This window comes from Apus apus, chromosome 2, assembly GCF_020740795.1.
Source record: "Apus apus isolate bApuApu2 chromosome 2, bApuApu2.pri.cur, whole genome shotgun sequence".
Classification (NCBI taxonomy): domain Eukaryota; kingdom Metazoa; phylum Chordata; class Aves; order Apodiformes; family Apodidae; genus Apus; species Apus apus.
This window is the reverse complement of record NC_067283.1, coordinates 144,162,358-144,182,352: the sequence shown is the minus strand read 5'-3', so window position 1 is coordinate 144,182,352 and position 19,995 is coordinate 144,162,358.

The following is a 19,995-nucleotide window of genomic DNA, read 5'->3' as shown; positions in this document are numbered from 1 at the left end:
AGATCCACTTGTTTTCAGATCTGTTTTTCCTTTCCCTTTGATCTTTGCAGATTTGCTGCCTTCTAGGCATTTGGGTTTGCTTGCATTTTTTGACAACAGGATGAACTGGTTTAACAGCTGAAGGTTTTATTTTTACTTTATTTTCTTTGTCTGAATTCTGTAGAACTAAACTTCATTCTACCTTTTTTATTAATTTTTTTCAAAATCCTTGATTGTTAAAAACTTTTCAGTAAGGACCTGAGGTCTTTATCTGCTACAACACAGCTGCAGAAACACTGGTCTGGGCTCTCAGGGTCTACCAACCACACACTCACTGTGTCTAACAGCAACTCAGAAGAAATACATGAAGAATACAGAAAAATACAGAAGATCTCAGAAGAATACGAGAAAAGAACAAAGAAGAATGGGGAAGTAAATAATGAGCTACCTAAATCCAAGCAAGGCACTTACTTTGCCTTGTATTCTTCATAAGTAAAGCAGAGGCATCAAATAAAGTTGACCACAACTCTTTTTCGTGGGTTGTTTTTAAAATTTGCTTTCACTTCAGAAGTCAAGCAGCAATAAAACCTTAAAGATGTTTTCCTGAAACAGAACACCATCACAACTTTGCTTCTCAGGTTATTAACACTACTTTTTCTACAATCCCTGTGTGGTTCCCCACCACCCCCACCCCAAATACCCGCAGCACCTTCTGAATAAAATGCATTTGAAACAAATGTAAAACCCTGGAGCTCCTTTTGATGAACTCTCATTGCTGAAGATATTCCAGGTGATCCCAGTGTTTGTGCTCCTTCCTCTTTACCTTTTGATCTGAGTGGGTTGTTGGGAGGATCAATGGGTGGATATCTGTCAAGATTTCTTGCAGTGAATTTTTTGGTGTATTGACCATCTTCATCCACTGATACAGCAAATAAAGGAAAGGGGGCTGGATTTTGAAGAGGAGACTTACATGCAGCTATATCAGAACTAATAAAACACCCCAACAAATAAAGCAACAACCTGTGAGGAAGCAGGAGTAAGGTGGGATGGTCTTGTTCAGAATTTACAGGGTTATCAAACTATGTGGCAGAAAATTGCAGAAATCTTTTGATCAAATTCCTCTAGGACACTGTAATTATCTCACCATTTTGAACACTGGTTAATTGTGTTTTTAAGAGGGGATTGTTTGACTTTGCCACCTCAGTAATGTTATTGTAAATATGACTTTACTTTTGCTTTGATATACATAACTACTCACAATTTTTTAAATGCCCAACTCACAAAACAAAGATAAACTCAGTTACTGTATTGTTTGACATCGTATGTTACATGGACAGGTCACCAACAAGGCTGAAACAGATCACAGCCCAAAACAAGCCCCAAAACCTGAAAGTAGTAGTAGATCATGTAAAGACCCTATAATCTCAAGGAAACTTTGCAGTGTGGACTCTGCTCCACGGTTTGGTGTTTATGCCCAAGTCCATGATGCAGCTGCTTGGACTCAGGAAATACAGGAATTTTTTTCTTAGCTCTCTTTGCTGCTGATTAAACTGACATCCCCAGGTGATTTAACTGCGAAGCTTTTGTAAATTCTGCTATTGTCATAATTAGAATGCAACAGATATACTGCATGGAAAAAGTAAGATATTTTTACCACAGATTTAGCAAAATAAACCTGTCCTGTCTAGCTTATATTTTCATTGGACATCAGTAGTTATGGAGTTATTATTAGATGACTTTAAGGCTGGGATAATCTCTTGTTTTCTAAAGAGAGCAAAGAATTGTCTCTGAACAAAAGGAAGTTGGTGTCCAATGAGCATCTCCTTGTCACTGTCTTTGTTCTCAGTGTGCAACACTCTCTTTGAAGGCTCATTTTACTACAAAGGCACTTGTGTGAAGAGTAGCCCACAGGACGCTGTGGTGGTGATTAGTCTTTGTAAACTCCCGGATCCTTTGTGCCAGACCTTCAGCTTGACAGTTCAAATGGGTTAGGAGTTCACTCTCACTTAATTAATCCCAGATTTTGGTCATATGGCACACATTGCTGGTGGCAGGACTTCCAAGCAGGACTGCATAGGTATGAAATCAGCTAACAATGACTTCATTTTTTTTTGTGATTCTCTGTGAAGCAGGCCTTAATTTATCAAAAATTACCCCAAACACACAGCTATCCTTTTCATAATTGATGCCAAGATAAACAATTTAATTTCAAATGTATGTTTTAAGTGTCATTTAGAAGATTCAGAATCACAGATTGTGAGAAAATGTAAAACCTTTTGATTTTCCTTCAATAAGTAGTCAATATTAGCAAGAAATTAGCTGATCCAAACACTTCCCTCTTAAGCCATTTCCTAACTTGCCCCTATGCCAAGTCTTGTTTGTTTTAATACTGCTAGCATTTCCTGTTTACTTGATAGAAATTAATTTTATTGGGTGTAGCTAGAATGCCTAACCTCATGGCTTGAAAGATCTCATGCTATGAAGGTTTGTTTTTCAAACTATTTCTCATGAACACATGGTTGTGTGTATATTTTGTTCATACATAAGGCAGGTCTTTCTGCTAATTTTAATTTTTATCTCTGAATGCATGGAACAGTAGTGTTTTATGATGTAAGAAGGATTTTTAAAATCTATGAAGATGATAAAAAGCTACAAATGAACAGGCATATACTTGCCATATTGACATTTTATCCCACTGTAGATCTCAAAAACATATTTCATTTAGAGCCATTCTTCAAAATTACTAATAGGGTTGGAAGCATGGTTTGAGTAGGGACAGAGGACATAACATCTTTGAATGTCCATGATGTCGATATCTTCATCTGAGTTGAGAATTTGCTTTATTAGTCAATAAAGACACACAGACTCTGACTTCATGCACACAGTTAATTTCAGCCTAAGGTAGATGGCAACATTCCCCAACAGCAAAACAGAACAGAAGAATTGCTTTCTGCACAAGTCTGGTTTTTTTCTTAAGGATTTTTTATGACTTTCTCAGATACAGATTTCTGCATTACAGGCATGTAAATCTAGAGCAAATATTTATCACCTTTGTCAGTTTCTTGGGTCAGATCTCTGGCTGCCACTAGAGTTTGGTATTACAGTCTTTCAGCACAGGATTTTAGGGAATCCATCTCCTTTTCCAATGCAGAAAACTAGAAAAAATACAGTCAGCTAACAGGCCTATTGCATCAAAATATCATTAAGGTCCTGGAGATGACCTTATTATTAGGTTTAGAAGATGTGATTGGCAAGACAATGTGCAGTATATCCAGAGGTTGGCAAAAGGAGCACTACTAGACAGGACAAGTATTTGAATACCATCAGTGTGAGGAGAACACAGCAGTACCTTCCTCATGTCTGTGTGTCTTCCACTGGTGTCCTCCAGATCTTGGATGAGATCAGTTTTTGGTCAAGCAGAGCTTAGCAAGGCTAGATGCAATCAAAGGCAGAGGGTAGGCAAGCACGGAAAAAAATGTTTTGAAAAATTCTGCAGGCTTAGTACAAAATGCATTGAGATTAAAGGTGTAGAAAGTAAATTGCTTAATTTAGGGATTAGTTTAAGAGTTCTCATAATTTCTTAATTTTTTTTTAATGCCACCATGCACAGAAACTCCAGGGTCTGTCTAATTCTGGTGGACAACATACTGACTGCAGTTGTACATGCCTTTGCTCTCTGATGTATCTGTATTATTGCATACTAGAACAGGGATATATCAATGTACCCTAGAAAGTTACATTTAAGGTACTCTAAAAGTTTCAAAGGCACATGATTGGCCACCCTTATTCTTCAACACAAAGGGTCTTTCTCTCCCTTGTACAATACATTACACTTTGGTTTAAGCTATGCTCTTGTCTAAGAAGGAGAAATATACTCCCCTGAGGAAGGAAAGATCTTCAGAGTTAACTGCAGTTCCCCAACTTGCTCTCTAATTAGGAGCAATACATACAATGAGAAGAGCAGCTATGTTAGGTCTGCTGAAGCCAAAGGCTACATATTGTCCTAACTGTTCTCCTGAAGAATTGAATAAAATTATATATAATTCTGTCAGCTGTGCCACTTAACATACAACTAGTGGGTGCTTAGATACCAAGGCTACATCTCTATTAAAAGTTAAATGTGGTCATGACTCTTGTCTGGTATTAAGGCCACCTGGTGTGGAGCATGCCAAAATCAATACTACTATACTCTATTAAGTACTACATAAGTATATAAAAATCTCTAGCTCTGCAAATCAGAGCAACTGCCTATTGGGAATGGCTCCTGCCATGTGCTAATCTCAGAACCGAACCATGCCTGGGAACAATTTGAGAAAATGCTGATGTGGGCCAAAAATATGCCAGAAACTTCTCTAATAATTTAAAACTGTAGAAGATTGACTTGCAGGGCCTGGGAATATTCCTTCACACTGCTAAATTTATGGTATAAGTGTAGCCTGTAGAGATGAAGGCAGTATAAAGACCTATAAAAACTAGTATAACTGATCTATATCGAGATTCTGGACCACTCAATAGAAGGGGTCAATTCACCCAGCTATCTACAGTCCTACATTTAGTCAAGCACTTATTAAATTTGCTCTCCTAGAAAACATTTAACATGGTGAAGCATTAATTTATTATTTCGCAATTATTCCAGTTAATTTTGAAGTGTAATTTCATTAGGCTCAAAGAGAAGAAATGCTGTCTTTATAAACAATGGACTGGCAGAAAACATGAGAGTGTATCAGAGCATTGGGAGCAGGGCTTAGCTTCACTGAATCTAGATGTAATTACAGAAGATAGGGCCAGTGAGCTAAGACAGTCTTTAAGTTACAGAATTTAAAATTAAGACTTTTTTACAGACCTTATTTTTTGCATTTTATAGCAGCCTCAGTTTGCATGAGTTTTTAGAGTGCTCTTTGTTGGGAAAAATATAAAAAATTAGTGTTCTGAGAGGTTTATATTCTTATTTACACTATGCATTATCGAACATAGCAGGTAGTGTATGTGCAACATCAAATAATCTGTTTCATTAGGATACATAGTATTCTTTACATGACAATATTCACTCTTGTTGTCTTGAGCATGAGATGAAAGAACCCTTATGAGCTTATATTTAAAGGAGAAAGGAAAACAAAATTAAAACAAACAAATACTGTATTTCTTCTGGCCATGTGCTGCAGATCAAAAATGACGGAATTAAACCCTTCAAAGTTAAACCTTTACATCTTAAAAAACCTCAGAATTTTCCTTCTGAGACTTTTACTTTCTTTTTGTTTTGCATTGTTATCACTAATAATCCTTGTGTGTTAGCAAGAGAGGCCGTAAGTAGGTTCAATCAATAGACACTTTTGTGGTTTCTGCTGCTAACAATCTGTCAAAGTCAGACTCCCAAAAAAGTGCAAAGGAAGAAAGAGACAGAGAGAAAGAGAGAAAGAAAGGAAGGAGCAAAGGAAGGAAGGAAGGTTGGTTGGTTTAATACAGAGGCACAAATTAAAAGCAGCAAAAAAGAATGAAAAGAGACCAGGGCACAGGGAGGAGAGATGAAAGTAAAAGAAAAGACAAACATACACAGCTAAGGCCAGAGTGCAAGTCCTTTCAAGTCCTCATTAACCCCACAGTAAAGAGGTTCCTTGTGAACATTTAGTCTTTTCATTGAGCTCTGCTTTTTCATTGACACGTATCAGCTGTGAAACGTTTGGACGCAGCAGTAACCCTCTAAATCCTCTTCCTCAGAGTGAAACCCAAATCCACCACTATGTTTTATCTCCATGAGCAGATGCACTAGTGTGAACAAGATATGAGACCAGGCTGTGGATGTGACAATAACACCCATGTCTGTGTGAGAGGCTCTTGTATGAGCAGGGAAATGAAAATTTCTCTGATTGCAGCCTAAACACCAAAGTCACCAGAGCAGTGTAAGAGTGAAGGATCTATGATCACTCAAGACTTACTTCTTTGAAAACTTTCCAGGAGAACATGGCTCTCTCATTCATCTTCAAGGGCCTCAGCGGCCACTGTCTCAAAGAGGGGTGATGGCACTGTGGCCTGGGACAGCTTCCTTCTTGCAAGCACAGGGTCAGCATCCAAGCTTTCTCACCAAGTGCTTAAACTTATAAATTTGTAAGTAAACCTATTAATTCCAGTGTAGCTATTCACGGATCTGAAGCTCAGCAGAGGACAGGGTCTTAGATCCTTAGATCACTAACAGAGTCTGGTGCTTTTTGAATTTAGAAAGTGCCTTCCAAAGGAAAATTTTCAACAACTCTAATAATAGGTTTTATTTAGGGTGTTATATGATTTAGGAGGGACAAACCCAGAGTGATATTTACAAGGAAATCACAAGAAGTTTTTGTTTATTAGAAGTTCTTTCCTTGCCAATGGTAGTTTGTTCTTCGTTTATTCATTCTAAATAAAAAAAGGGGGGGGAAAGCCAATCATTTAAGAAGGTCAAATGTGTCCCAGCCTAAACTGTGAATTACTTAAATAACAGGACATGTCACAAAACTGACATCAGTGCTTCTCTTCAGTCCCACCCAATGATAATGAGAAGCTGTTTGAAATATTTCAGCAGAGCAAAATAAACAAAGATTTTGTGCAGACCCTATTGAGACCACAATCCAGCAAACCTGTATCCAACCAAATAACTCTTCATCAAACTAGAAATCCCTCTGATATTTCCTTATTCAGCAAGTAAGGGATGTTTATATTACTGCAATAATAACTATGTACAGGATGAGGTTGAAGAAATCAGTCCACATTTCTCTTCTTTATACTGATTGTCACCACACAGAAGACAGCTGTCATCTTTAAATCAAGTTGTAGTGAGAATGAGATACCACTTTTGTTGTAGGGAAGGGAAAAAGGCAACAATATAACAGGGAGAAATTCTGAACAGTTCAGCTACTATGAACACTTCCTAATTATTTTATTAACAAATAAAATATTAGCAGACAGTGAACAACAGAAGCCAATAAAAACATTCCCATGAGAAAGAATAGGAAAATATTATTTGCAATGTGAAAAAATGTAGGCAGCACATTTGGAAGAATGGTTTTCAAGGAAAACCCTTTTTACAAAGAGGAGAAGCAAATGAAACAAGGCTCTGAAGTGGAAGCATATGTACTCACCGAGGGGAGCTGATGTAATTGGTAAGCAGAGCTTGGCCTCCTCCAGAAAACCAGTCTTTGTGGAGGACGGCCCGAGGGTGTGTGGCAGGCAGCATGGGAGGGGTGGGAGAGGGAGCTCTGTTTACAGCTGAGGTGACGTAGGTGGCTTGGCTACTGCTCTTTCTGGTGTCCACATCAATTTGTGAAGGTCACAGCACAGGGTGGACACTTGGTAAGCTCACCACTAGACAAGAAAGGAGATGTCAGTGCAAAGAACTGCAGGTTGGGGGAAGACTTTCAATAATGGCCCATGGTTTACAGGGTTGTGTTAAGAGACATTTTTGAAATCATGGTGTCTATAGGCATTTCATGACTGCAGTTACACTCATCTCCGTGCCCAAAAGTTCCTGTTCCATGGGAGATACCTTCCAGATATCTTTGTCTAAAAGAGCAAGCTGCAGCCTCCTGTACACCATGTGGTGTTCTGCTGTACCTAGTGCCATGGTTAAACACAGACTTTTGTCACAGCTTGTCACCAGAATGACCCCCTCAGAATCCAAGTGTGGCTGTCAGTTGTCAGGGCCTTTGAGCCCAGAGCCCAAGGGCTTGGGCCATGGCAGAGTCAAGACAAAGCGAGTGTGTTCAAGCGATCAATGCAAGGCAATACTTTTGGGAAAAGCAGCCCCTTGGCAACAGCCTCTCACAGCAAGTCTTGTCTTCCAGGTGAGTCCATGACTGTACATCCCAGGCCAGACATTGTAGCCTGGCTACCAGGCAGCACCTCTGAGGTTTCCTGCCCTCACTGTTGCAGGTAGTCAGTAACATTCTTCCACTCTGGACTTGCAAGGTATGATTTCTAGCACATTCTATTTCTTTCATTCTGTCTCCTCAGATCTTAACCCTTAAGAGAAACAACTTCACTATCCTTTGGGCTCTAACAGCCATCTTTGAGAACTGTCAGTATTACAGAGGCTTCCATCACTATAAAGGCAAAAGCAGAGGCTCAATGCAATGAAAAGGTTAATTGATGTCAGTATGTTTTGGAGAGGGATGCTAGGAAGGAGGAGTAAGTGGTTACAGCAAATAATCAAGACAAAAGATCTGAGCTCTTTCCCCATCTGTGCAGCAGTGAGTTAGGGGGAGCCACTTACATCCTCCACTGACGTTACTGCTATTTTACTACTTGTCTAGGGATGCACATCTGATCACGGGTGTGTAATTCTAGGTGTTGTCAGCACAGCATGAAAGGATGTGAAATTATCGTTCAGTCTGGGTGAGGAGTATGGAAAAGCGATGGACATACCAGGCAGAGCAAAAGGATATAGATACTACTTTGGAGCAAAGCACCCAGCAGAGAGCACAGACCACCAGCGGCTACTGAGTGTTACAGCAGAGGTGAGTTTTAAAGAGACAACAAAACAGACTGGAGAAACTGGGTAGCCCTTCTTGTGCATGGGATGCAGTAGGGGATGCAATCCAAACTTTTTAGAGGAAATTACAGTAGCAGAAAATAGAAAGTGGAAAAGCAGGCATGGAAATTGAGAGCTGCATGCTGCTAATATCATTGGCATATATTCTTTTCAATTTTCAGTTGCAATGGCTGAAGTAGTTGCATTCCCAAGTGTCCTGTTCTCACTTCCCACCTAATTTAGAACATCGTCTTCTCAGATGCAGCTCTTGGAGCTTGGATAGCTCTTGGAGCCCTCCCTTCAATTGTTCTAGTCAAAGCAATTTTGTTTAGTAAAAAGCCTGTTTTTTAAAGCCTAGTCTAAACTAGGATGGCTTGATTTAAATTAAAGGAATTGGGGCACAATCACAGCTATTTAACTGGCACTTCTGCTGAAGTGGTAATTTTTGATTATGAGGTAGTTGTGAGTTCCTGGGTTTTGTAAACCTTTTGCTGGTGCACCTAGATGCCATGGTCTATGGCCTACGAGAGGACAGGCAGGTAGGAATATAACATTTATAATCTATGAGAGGATAGGCAGGTAAGACAGATAACATCTAAGTAGTGGCACTAAAGAGATTAAGGCTTTACTGTACTTCTTTAGCTGGAAAGCACTAAATGGTTACAGAGCGCTATTATCCCATGATTGTAAGAGCTCACTCAACACATAAGAAAAAATTAATAGTCTACTTTGTGCATTTAATTCAGTCATTTGCCTGTTTACATTGAAACCTGGCTGCTTTAACTACCCAAATGTTTAGTATCAAGTAGGTTCAAAGGAAAGTACAATTCCTCAGCAATGAATTTCCTGACTTTCCTCTTTCTGTTTAGAAAGGATGATAAAATGGATCACAATGTTTTACAGATTTTCAGTATTTATTACATATCAAAGCTATTGGCCTAGCATTTTAGAAAGATTTACAGGTTTTTGTCCTCAGATGTCACATAACAACTTTAAGACTAATCTCAACCAAAGATGCTAATTTGCCAAAGTACTTTCACAACTGTCTGGATTTTTAAACCTTTCATACTGAAATTTAGCTCTGCAAGGTCCACGGAGTATGGGCGTAACGAAAGAAAGGAAATAAGTGAGCCAGCTAAATCTTTTGTATAGTGATTAAATGAAAAGACTGCAGCGACCCTTAAGGTGATTAAATGAAACAGTGCAGAAAGAAGAAAAGCAAGAAACAAAATTGCAGAGGCTGTTGAAGACTATGGACAAGGTGGTATTACCAAACACTGTGCCCCAGGGCAGGCTGTACCCAGCAGTAGAGACACCACTTTCCTTACCCTGCTCTGACACAGCATCATTTTGCTGTACTAGGGCTACTCATTTACAAGGCATGTTTCCCTTTCTCCAGGTGACCATCCCATCCAAATCCCACTGCAGCTCCTCCTGGGCAAGGCAGTGAGTACAGTGTTACTGCTGGATGTCTGTGCTTGTGCCCCTCTCCCTGCCCTGCCAGAACCAAGCACTGAGAGCAATTAAAGGTGTAGTCAGCTATTCCCTGGCTGTTGCAGGCACTGACAGCCAATACTTACTGCTTATTCTCACTTTGCCTCTCTGGAGGAACTGAGCTGCTCCTGACTTCTGCTGTCTAAAGTTTCATGACCCTTTTGAATGTTCTCCTGGGCTTCAAGGAGTTCATGACTCTGACTGAGAAACATTGGGCCATTTCTGTAAAACACCGTTATTTCTGCATGGATAAATATTCCTCTGTTCTGAAGTGCACCAACAGTTTGCAACAGGTCTCTGCAGCTGTCAGGCACTAGGTATAGACTTGCATACTCCAGTTACTACACAGTCTGGCACCCCAGATAGCATCATATATCTATCTCTGTAGCCACTGATCACAGATTCTGTACAATATCCTGTCATGCTAAAGGAAATTTAGCACCAGGAAAAAGAAAACTTTCCTATACCATTCAGTTTTGCTGCTGGGGCAGAGTGAGCTTCAGTCTGAAAGAAGAACGAAGATGTGCTGTGGTTACAGCACAAGATGCACAAGCACATAGCCTGCATAATTTTGTGTCAGTTGGAAAGTTGCAGACAGCCTTCTGGGCCCTACAGGCATCTGTGTTGGCATAACCCCTGCTCGAGCTCTTCCTTTCCCTGGGACAGAACTGAGTGGTGTTACTGAGGGTCACAACCTTGGTGCTCCTTGCCCTGCCATGGACATTTTTTTTTTTTGGAGATTACTCTGTGCCAAATGGAAAATGTAAGGGTGAGAACTAATAGGAGAGCAGTGTCAATCTGCAAAGACATCTGATGGAGAAGGATGAGAGGAGGAAGGAACAGGAGATTGGTTAATGTCTGATACAGAAACACTAGGAATGAAATTGTGAACACTAGTCCAAAAGCCATTCACATGAATGGTACCTCTTGCAACTCTTAAGCACCTGAATTTATTTGTTGGATATAATCATCTGAAGGTGATATTAATTTATATATCCAAGGAAAGATGACACATCCCTGCGAAGTGTCAACAGAGCAATAGCAAGAGAGAAAACCTGAGTCTCCTCCAGAGAACAAATCAGTGCAGAAAAGGAGTGGTAGAAGGAGAAAGCATTTGCATGAAGTCTCTGGTTTGATTCATAGATCCCAGCATAGCTAGGAAACCCCTATATTGCAGTAACAGACTTTGGACTCAGACTTGCCCCATTCACGTCCACCCAACAGCATCGAGGGCTGGGAGGATATTCAGACAAGGCATGCAGACAGGGCAAGGCAGTCAGCCTTGGATTTGGTCCCAGCTTAACCTCCCTGCTTGATTTTGAGCAGCCTGTGAACAAACATTTACTACAGTAACAGCAAACAAGGAAGTCTCTGTAAGGTGTAAAGCTGAGATGCAAATTGCAAACATATGTAAATTGAAATCCTTTAAGTTAATTTCTTGGTACTGAATTCAGTGACCTCAGTGCTTATTTCAGAATGTTCATTCCATGCCTTGAACTACTGCTTTGTCCAGCTCTTCTGTGGCAGAAAGCAATTTAGCATAATCCTTCTACTGTAATGTCCATTTTTTCCACAAAGATTACAGATGAAACCAAAAGACCTCATTCTAAGGAAGGCTTATTGCTTTGCAAAGCTGGCCACTGTGTGTTTAACTGGGCCAGAATGGCCCCTTGGAGAAAAGAGGGAAATCTCACATTTGGGAGGATGCGATGGAGGAGTCCTGGACAACCAAAACAATCCTTGTTTGCCAAACAACGTGTGTGAGGCTTAAAAATGATGAATTCAAAACACATTTCCAACTTCACAACAATTGGAAAATACCTTTCAATCAAATGAATAATAAAAGTCACTTTTCGAAACTGGTGAGGCTGATTATCATCTAGTTTAAATCACTGTAATGCTACTCGCATGAATGTAGCTGCACCCACCAGCTGATATCATCTGAGGATCTGATCCAGGAATCTGCGTAAGGGAGAGTGTAAGATAACGATGGGAGGCCTTTAATTTCTTGGCATACAGGCCTGGCTGTTAATCTTCTCAAAGTCAGTTCCCTTACCTCTTGTATTGCACTCTGCTTGAAATACTATGGGTTTATTTTTTCTCATGGTATTTCTGCTTCTATCTTTGACTTTCTTTGACTTCCAACTGAAATCTGGATGTTAAAAGAGGCACCCAAATTATTTTTAAATGTGACTTTTTTTAAACTCAAAAATATTGCTGCATTGTGTGGGATGAAAATTCAAGATGTTGTTAATTTTACCCCTATTACTCAACCATTGATAGTGAGAAGCTATATTTCTTTAGGAAAATAAAGTGATGATAACTATTTATTTAAAGAGATATTCAATGTTATACATCTTGGCCTGCCTGAGATGTGGTTCATGCAAGTGGGACATTTGATCTTTTGTTGAAATCCTCTTGCAAAGTAGATAAAGGAAGTTTTAATCAAAGATTTCCTGGTTTCCATAAATGAATTAAAGTTATAAAGATCCCAGGCTCTGTAACTTAGTAAAGAAGCGGTTACTGTTTGTAATGACAACTTTAATAAAGTTTTTTGAAAGTACATGTAAGTTATTAAAACCACTTTAAAAACTGGAAAATTTTATACAATTTTGTTTTGGGAACTGTTCAGTCTCTTTCACTTCCCTTTCAGTGGTGGGTGATGAAATTATTTATGTGGCTTTCTAATCCCATCCTCCAGAAGATCTGCGACTTTCCAGCACAAAGCTGGAAGAGGTGGCTTTACTGTACTGGGGTGACCTTTTCCCTGGAAAAGCTGAGCTAAATCAGAACTGGTTCCTCTGGTCTTTTGAGCTCACGCAAGTAGCAAAGACCGTAATTTAAGTACAAGAGGAATGTTTTTTGAAGCATAAGATATATGAACTGCACACAGGCCACCCAAATACCCAAATCTCTTGGAAGTTCACCCACTCTGTAGTTACCAGAGTGTTAGCAAAGTGTTTTTCTGTATTTATTTTTTTTTTTTTAATAATTTCTTCTAACATGTTTGTGCAGTTGCCCTGGGAAGGATGTGACTGGTTTAGATTGTTTTTAAAAAGCCCATCTTGGTTTTGACCACTCCAGCTGTCCCCAGCTTTTCACTAGAACTCAATCCAATGTATTTACATCCAATTGTAAGATCTGTCAAGCCTGTAAGAATTTAAGGGTAGGGATCAAGTCAAGCTGGCTTGGGGTGATCTTGGGAAAATGGCTGAGTTTACGTCCTGCCCATGCCATAACTCAGCTTGCTAAAAATACAGCTTCTGGGGTCACGGTACATTTACTGTAAAGAAAGTGGTTAAGGATGTTGACTTATAAATGCAGTAGGGTACAGCCCAGCATCCCGCAGCAGCTATCACCCCCAGCTGTGGTGGCTTCCCCACCTTTCTCCCCCGCAGCCACTGCAGCCTGCGAGAACTATGCTTGAAGTTGCTCCCAAATGATGTCAGAGTACTGTTCTGCTCCAGCCCAGTGACAAATTCAGTTCAACTTCTGAGTTCAAGAAACAACTTCTACCTGTGATTTGTCTGTTCTTGCTGCAAAAGGTGGCAACAGAAAAGAGTGAGACACCCAGGGAGGCAGCTGGAGACTGTGACCACCTCAGCTATCAGCATTCATCTGCTGTGTCTGTATGTCAACACCTGAAACCCCATCTGGGCTAAGCCAGTTCAAGTTGGTGCAGCCTAATCTAAGCATCCAGCTCTGGCCAGCCACTACTAATGAATCATGCTGGGCAGATCTCAGGGCTTTGCAAGAGAGGTGGCTCCTGTAGCTGAGCCAACAGTGAGGTCAGAGGGCCAGTGTGGTTGGGCAAATTTGCTTTATCGGCTCTTGAGCATATATTAGTGCTACAAGGTCTGGGCTGGGTGATGGGTGGATGCCCTTTCTGTCCTACCTGTGTGCAGCGGCTGGTAGGCGCATGCAGAAGAACAGAAGGTGGCTACAATGGCAAAATATCTCCAACCAGCCCACTGAAGGTACCAACACCCTGTAATCAATCTTCAGACGCTTTCCCTAATTCAGGCAAAAACTGAGCTTTGCATTTTTCATGTCCAGCTCTTAGCTGGGCTCTCTGTGAACTACCATTGTCAAGAGGGTATTACCAGCATTACTATTTTTTGATAACTGCATTCACCTTTATTTTTCAAAGATGGGGCACTTATAATTAGCATGGAGTTTCCTCTTATATTTACTGGTTTAATTTTGGAGTCACATGCAGGAGAACCAAGAAAATAAAACAGCAAAACACCCCTTTTCCTTAACTTGCTAAGACCATTTGAGTCCTAAAAGACTAAATTTCCTCCTTAAGGGTTTCTTATTTCCTTTTTGATTATGAACTGATTATATTCAAAAGAAAAAGAAAAGAAGGAAGGCAAGAATGAAGAAAAAAAGGAAAGAAGCTAAGCTGTTTCTTTCTGTTCTAAATAAACAACTACTTTAATGACAGTGCTTGTAAAAACAATATTATGTTAAATTATTTAGTATGTTTTATTTAATAAAAAGGAAAAGGAAGACAAAATCAGGCATTGAGGAAATTCCTCTTTGTTTATTTTTGTCTCTGTAGTGGTTCATTTTACCCACCAGTATTTTTTCTTCATTGCAAGCCCTCCTTCTTTCTTGATTGAAAACAGACTCTAATAAAAACGGTTTAAGATCACAGTGATAACTTCAATTCAAGAACATGAATAAAAAGCACCCTTGGAGGAAAGACCCCATCTGCTCACATATGATGTTAGGAAGGGAGTGCATAATGCAGAGTAGTGATTGCTACCAGGTGTAAGATTACTCAGGTCCTCCATGTATGGTTTCTAATCTATACGACCACTTTAAAAAAAGAGGGATTCAAGTATCCTATAAAACAGGTCCTGTATTTTACAGTTGACCTCTTCCTGAACATCAACCTTATTAAAAACAAATAAAAAAAATGTCCTGAATGGAAGCTGTGGTTTAGATCTGGAGCTTATGGAGGCTGACAGCAAACCTGCCATTGCTTTTAGTGGGGCAGGAGCTGGCCTCTGCTTCATTCAAAAAGAAGCCCTTATCAAGCTGCCTTGCAATGATCACTCCACAAGTGTTTTCTATTTCATTTTATTCTAATCACCTTACAGAAATACATTTTTCACCAAACTGAAAGCCTGTCTTCCCTGAAGCCCTGGAAAGGATTAGATAGCATTACATCAGAAATTTCAAACAGTAAATTGTGAACTTGGAAGAAGCACTTCAAAGCATGGTTATGTGAAGCTTCAAGTGCCCTGGCAGAACAGCAGAGGTGAAACAATTGCAGTCTCTGCAGTGGAAAGCACTGATTCAGTGAGTGTAAGCCATGAAGCTCATTATTTTAATCTAACATGTATGTTACCATGGGGTTTAAAGTCCATGTTTGATATACTATGCTAAATCCTGTAATGATGTATAACACAGGGCCTAGACTCAAAGACAAAATGTGAGCAAGATAAAAGTGGATTATGAGTAGATGTGGCAAGACTTTGCACACCTTTTTTAGTAACTGCAGCAACTGGAGTTGTGGAAGGCATGATTTCTTTAGCCAAAATAATTGAATAAATAAATAGATCTAGTATAGAAACAAATTAACATACAAAAGAAACCTTTGCATTGTACAGTTTGCTGATATGAATTCACAAGAATAAATTAAGTTACATTGTTCTTCTATCTGTTTAAAGCCTCTTCACTGGGTAGAGGTTGTGGATAAGGATTTGCACTGCCTTAATTGTACTGATACAAGCTGGCTAGAGGACTCTTTCTATTCATACAAAACAGGTGCCTCCTTACCAGTGTGGAGATGCTCCTTGTGTACCCCAAAAAGGCATATCACTGCTTATCAAGCCATCATCAGGAGGCAGAAATAGATGCACTCAAGGAGAATCTTGCTTTGGGGCTGGTTTGAAGTGGCAGGAAGAAGCAGCTGACTAGGCTAGAAACAGTCGCCTTTTAGTCAAAATGGATTTTGAGGGGAAAAAAATATTTTGTGTTGGTTTATTTTGTCTGGGTTGTAGTTTTGTGGGTTTTGTGTTTGGTGGGTTGGGGTTTTTTACAATAAACAGACATACTTAATTTCAACTCACTGTGGGATTGATTTCTGCCACCTTTCTCTGCTCTTTGCTCTTCACTTTACCTGGGCTGGGTCCCTCGAGGGCTGTACCTGCCAGGGATTTCCATAGCATCCCACTAAAATTTGGGAGGGCAAAATTTCTGTGAAGAACAGAATCTACTTTGTGGTCAAGGAGCCTCCTGTTTGTCAAGCAGCTAAAAGCACTTCAAGAAATATTGCAAAAGCTTTTCTGAGTTGGACTCTTTGGCTTTAAGCTGAAAAGGATCAATGAAAAGTTTGGGACTTGAACTGAAGATGGTTTCCAGTCATGGGAAGTCCAAATAGTGTCTTTCTAGATAGTCTAGATAGTCTGCATCCATGAAAAATAGTTATAGACATTTATCCTAAGAGTGTTTTTCCTCAGAAACATATGTGTAACATTTGATGTTTTTCCCACTGCTATATGCTTAATACCAAGTCTGGCTTATGGGTGCGTTTTTTTGCTAAACTTGGACCAGAGATGCTAGATGGTTTACCCACAGTCATACCAACATGTTTGAGAATAACACTTGGATTCACTCCAAGTTATTTGGATTAATAGACTGGTTTTGATACAAAAATATACTCTTCATCAACGACCTGGATGAGGGCACAGAATGTACCCTCAGCAAGTTTGCTGATGACACCAAGCTGGGAGGAGTGGCTGACACACCAGAAGGCTGTGCTGCCATTCAGAGAGACTTAGACAGGCTGGAGACTTGGGCGGGGAAAAACCTGATGAAGTTTAACAAGAGCAAGTGTAGAGTTTTGCATTTGGGGAAGAAAAACGCCATGCACCAGTACAGGTTGGGGGCTGACCTGCTGGAGAGCAGTGTAGGTGAAAGGGACCTGGGGGTCATGGTAGACAGGAGGATGGCCATGAGTCAGCAGTGTGCCCTTGTGGCTAAGAAGGCCAATGGCATCCTGGGGTGTATTAGAAAGGGTGTGGTTAGTAGGTCAAGAGAGGTTCTCCTCCCCCTCTATTCTGCATTGGTGAGGCCACATCTGGAATATTGTGTCCAGTTCTGGGCCCCTCAGTTCCAGAAGGACAGGGAAGTGCTTGAAAGAGTCCAGCGCAGAGCCACAAGGATGATTAAGGGAGTGGAACATCTCCCTTATGAGGAAAGGCTGAGGGAGCTGGGTCTCTTTAGTTTGGAGAAAAGGAGACTGAGGGGGGACCTCATCAATGTTTACAAATATGTAAAGGGTGAGTGTCAAGACGATGGAGTTAAGCTTTTTTCGGTGATGACCAGTGATAGGACAAGGAGTAATGGATACAAGTTGGAGCATAGGAGGTTTAAGATGAATATCAGGAAAATTTTTTTTACTGTAAGAGTGACAGAGCACTGGAACAGGCTGCCCAGAGAGGGTGTGGAGTCTCCTTCGCTGGAGACATTCAAAACCCGCCTGGACGCCTTCCTGTGTGATGTACTCTAGGTGACCCTGCTCTGGCAGGGGGGTTGGACTAGATGATCTTTCGAGGTCCCTTCCAACCCCTATGATTCTATGATTCTATGATTCTATGAAAAATACACAAAAATTATCTTCCTTGACTGTGTAGTTCACATACCTTCCCTACCCTATGCTGTGAAGACGTGTCCCTGCAGCCTTGTGACCCATGTCTCATAAGCACCCCTGACTCCTGACAAGGTGGTTAAGGCAGGACATTAAGGGCTGCGAGGAAATAAAGCACTTCCCACAAATGAATCCACGGAAGTTAACTCTCTTGCTACTAGTAGTAGACATCGAACTCTCATGTCTAGTCCAGCCACAGGCAGCAGCTTGGTCTCAGCAGTTGCTGGGTTAATGTTGCAGCCACTGGGAACAGGTCATCAGATAACATAATTAAATTAGCTCAGATGTGTGGGGAGTAGTTTATCTGGCATAGATTGACACTCTTACACCTCCTCTGCCTTATAGCTCCATTGCAGCACACCCACTGTATTCCCAGTCTTACCTCCCTTCAACTTACAACTCCTTTTTCCATGTTTCTCTCTCCTGCAAAACCTACTTCTCATAGTCCGTATTCTCTAGATTTTACCTTTGCCACCCCCACCTTCACTCTCAAACTCATATCCTTCTTGGTTGTTTTTTGGCACCTCCCAAGACATCTCACAGGCATCCAGCCCACCAGCATCCCTTGGAGCCATCCAGCACCAACAGCCTGGGTTGTCTGAGGCAGCAACCCTGGAAGTCCTGTCCCTTCAGACACTCTCACAGCATGTTAGGGCAAGGGAACACAGTTTTAACCAGCTTGTCATGACATTGACTATATTGTGTACTGGATGAAGCCTACTGCCTAAGGGCTATGCAAGTATACTGTGGACTATGCCGCCTCCTCGGCCTTGGGCAATTAAATATTTTGTATCTCACACCTCCCCATTTGTGAAATGACTTGAGATTATTCAGCATGAACTTTGCAAGTTAGAGCAATCTGAAGAGCTGTGGAAACACTAAGATGTTATTACAACTAGTGAGTAAGTGGACCAGAGTTATGTACTTGTGGCCATGTTTTTCACTGATTTATTGCTAACAAACAGGCAGTCTTATTTTCAATTATATGCACATGTGTCCCTTATCTGGCTCTCTCTCAGTAAAACTTGACTACCAGCTGTATTGTAAATGCCTGTAAAACAGAGGATGAAGAAGCCAGGTGGCTTCTAGGATGGTAGGATGAATAAAAGAGACAGATCATGTGAATTATCTCGGCTGAAGCAATAAAATGTAAGTGACCCCAGAATGTCCTGTGTGTCTGGTTTTGGACCATAAAGTCTGCCTGGAAAGGATGCATTTATCTGCATTAGTCCCTGTAGCAGGCTTAGCAGTCTTTGCAGGCTTGAAGCTGTGACAATCTATCACTCCTACTGTAATCTTAAAAGCAAAAGGCCTTATGGTAAAACTACCATAAAGCTACAGGCATGATAGGAAGTAAAATACCATGCTTGTACAAAAGGGGAGTTAGTTTCAATTCCCAATCAGTAGCTGTGCTTGTTGCTGTAAAAATATTTCAATGGTGTTTCTCCATTAAATATTCATCGGTCCATGCAGCAGCTCTTTGGCGCATGCTGCCTTCTATGTCTCCAACACACGTAGGTCTGGGCTAGCAGCCCAACTTATAAATGTTTTAGGACCAAGAGCTCAGCAAAAGCACTGAAGGAAAAGGCATCTGTCACAGCCAGCTGTGATTCTGAATGGCACCTTTAAAATTCTTTTGTGGCTAACTGATCAGGTGGATTAACTCTGGCTTTTCACTTCATATACCCAGAGAGGAGATTTATTCCATTGTAGGCACTAATGTCTTCTAAAATAAATAAATAAATAAGCCACAGAATGTTGTGGTGCTTGTTCAGTTAATATTTTGCTGTTAATTATTTGTAATAAATGTCAAAATTCAGCTACTCTGCCATTACTATGCAATATTTTTTGTTTTCATGATGATGGGTAAAGACTTATCAATGATCAAGAAATTTATGGTTTCTGTGGGACCAATGCTTACCAAGAGGAGTATATTCAGTTCAGGCAGACAAAAAAACAGTCTCAATATATAAGAGAGAGATTTAGAAAAGCTAAAGAGCTGAAACTTGGCTGGGGAAGGAAAATATAACCAGTCAAAAATAAATTGAAAATTTATGACAGAAGGACTTTGTGGATATCTGAATTGGTACAATTTCACAATCAAGAAAAAGAAGGATATCTATTAAAATCTGATGAGAGATGAATACAAAGGTTAAAAGGTAATATACAGCAAGAGAAATGGGAAAGAAAATTAATATACCTGCAGGTACACTTCTACACAAAGCTAAATCTGTTACAGAGAAAACTATGTTTGGTAGGATTAAGGACAATAAGCACATTAAATGTGTTGTTAAAAAAGCAAATTGTAAAAATAACATAAGCCTATCACTACACAGAGATAGTAACCTTATTAATACTGCTG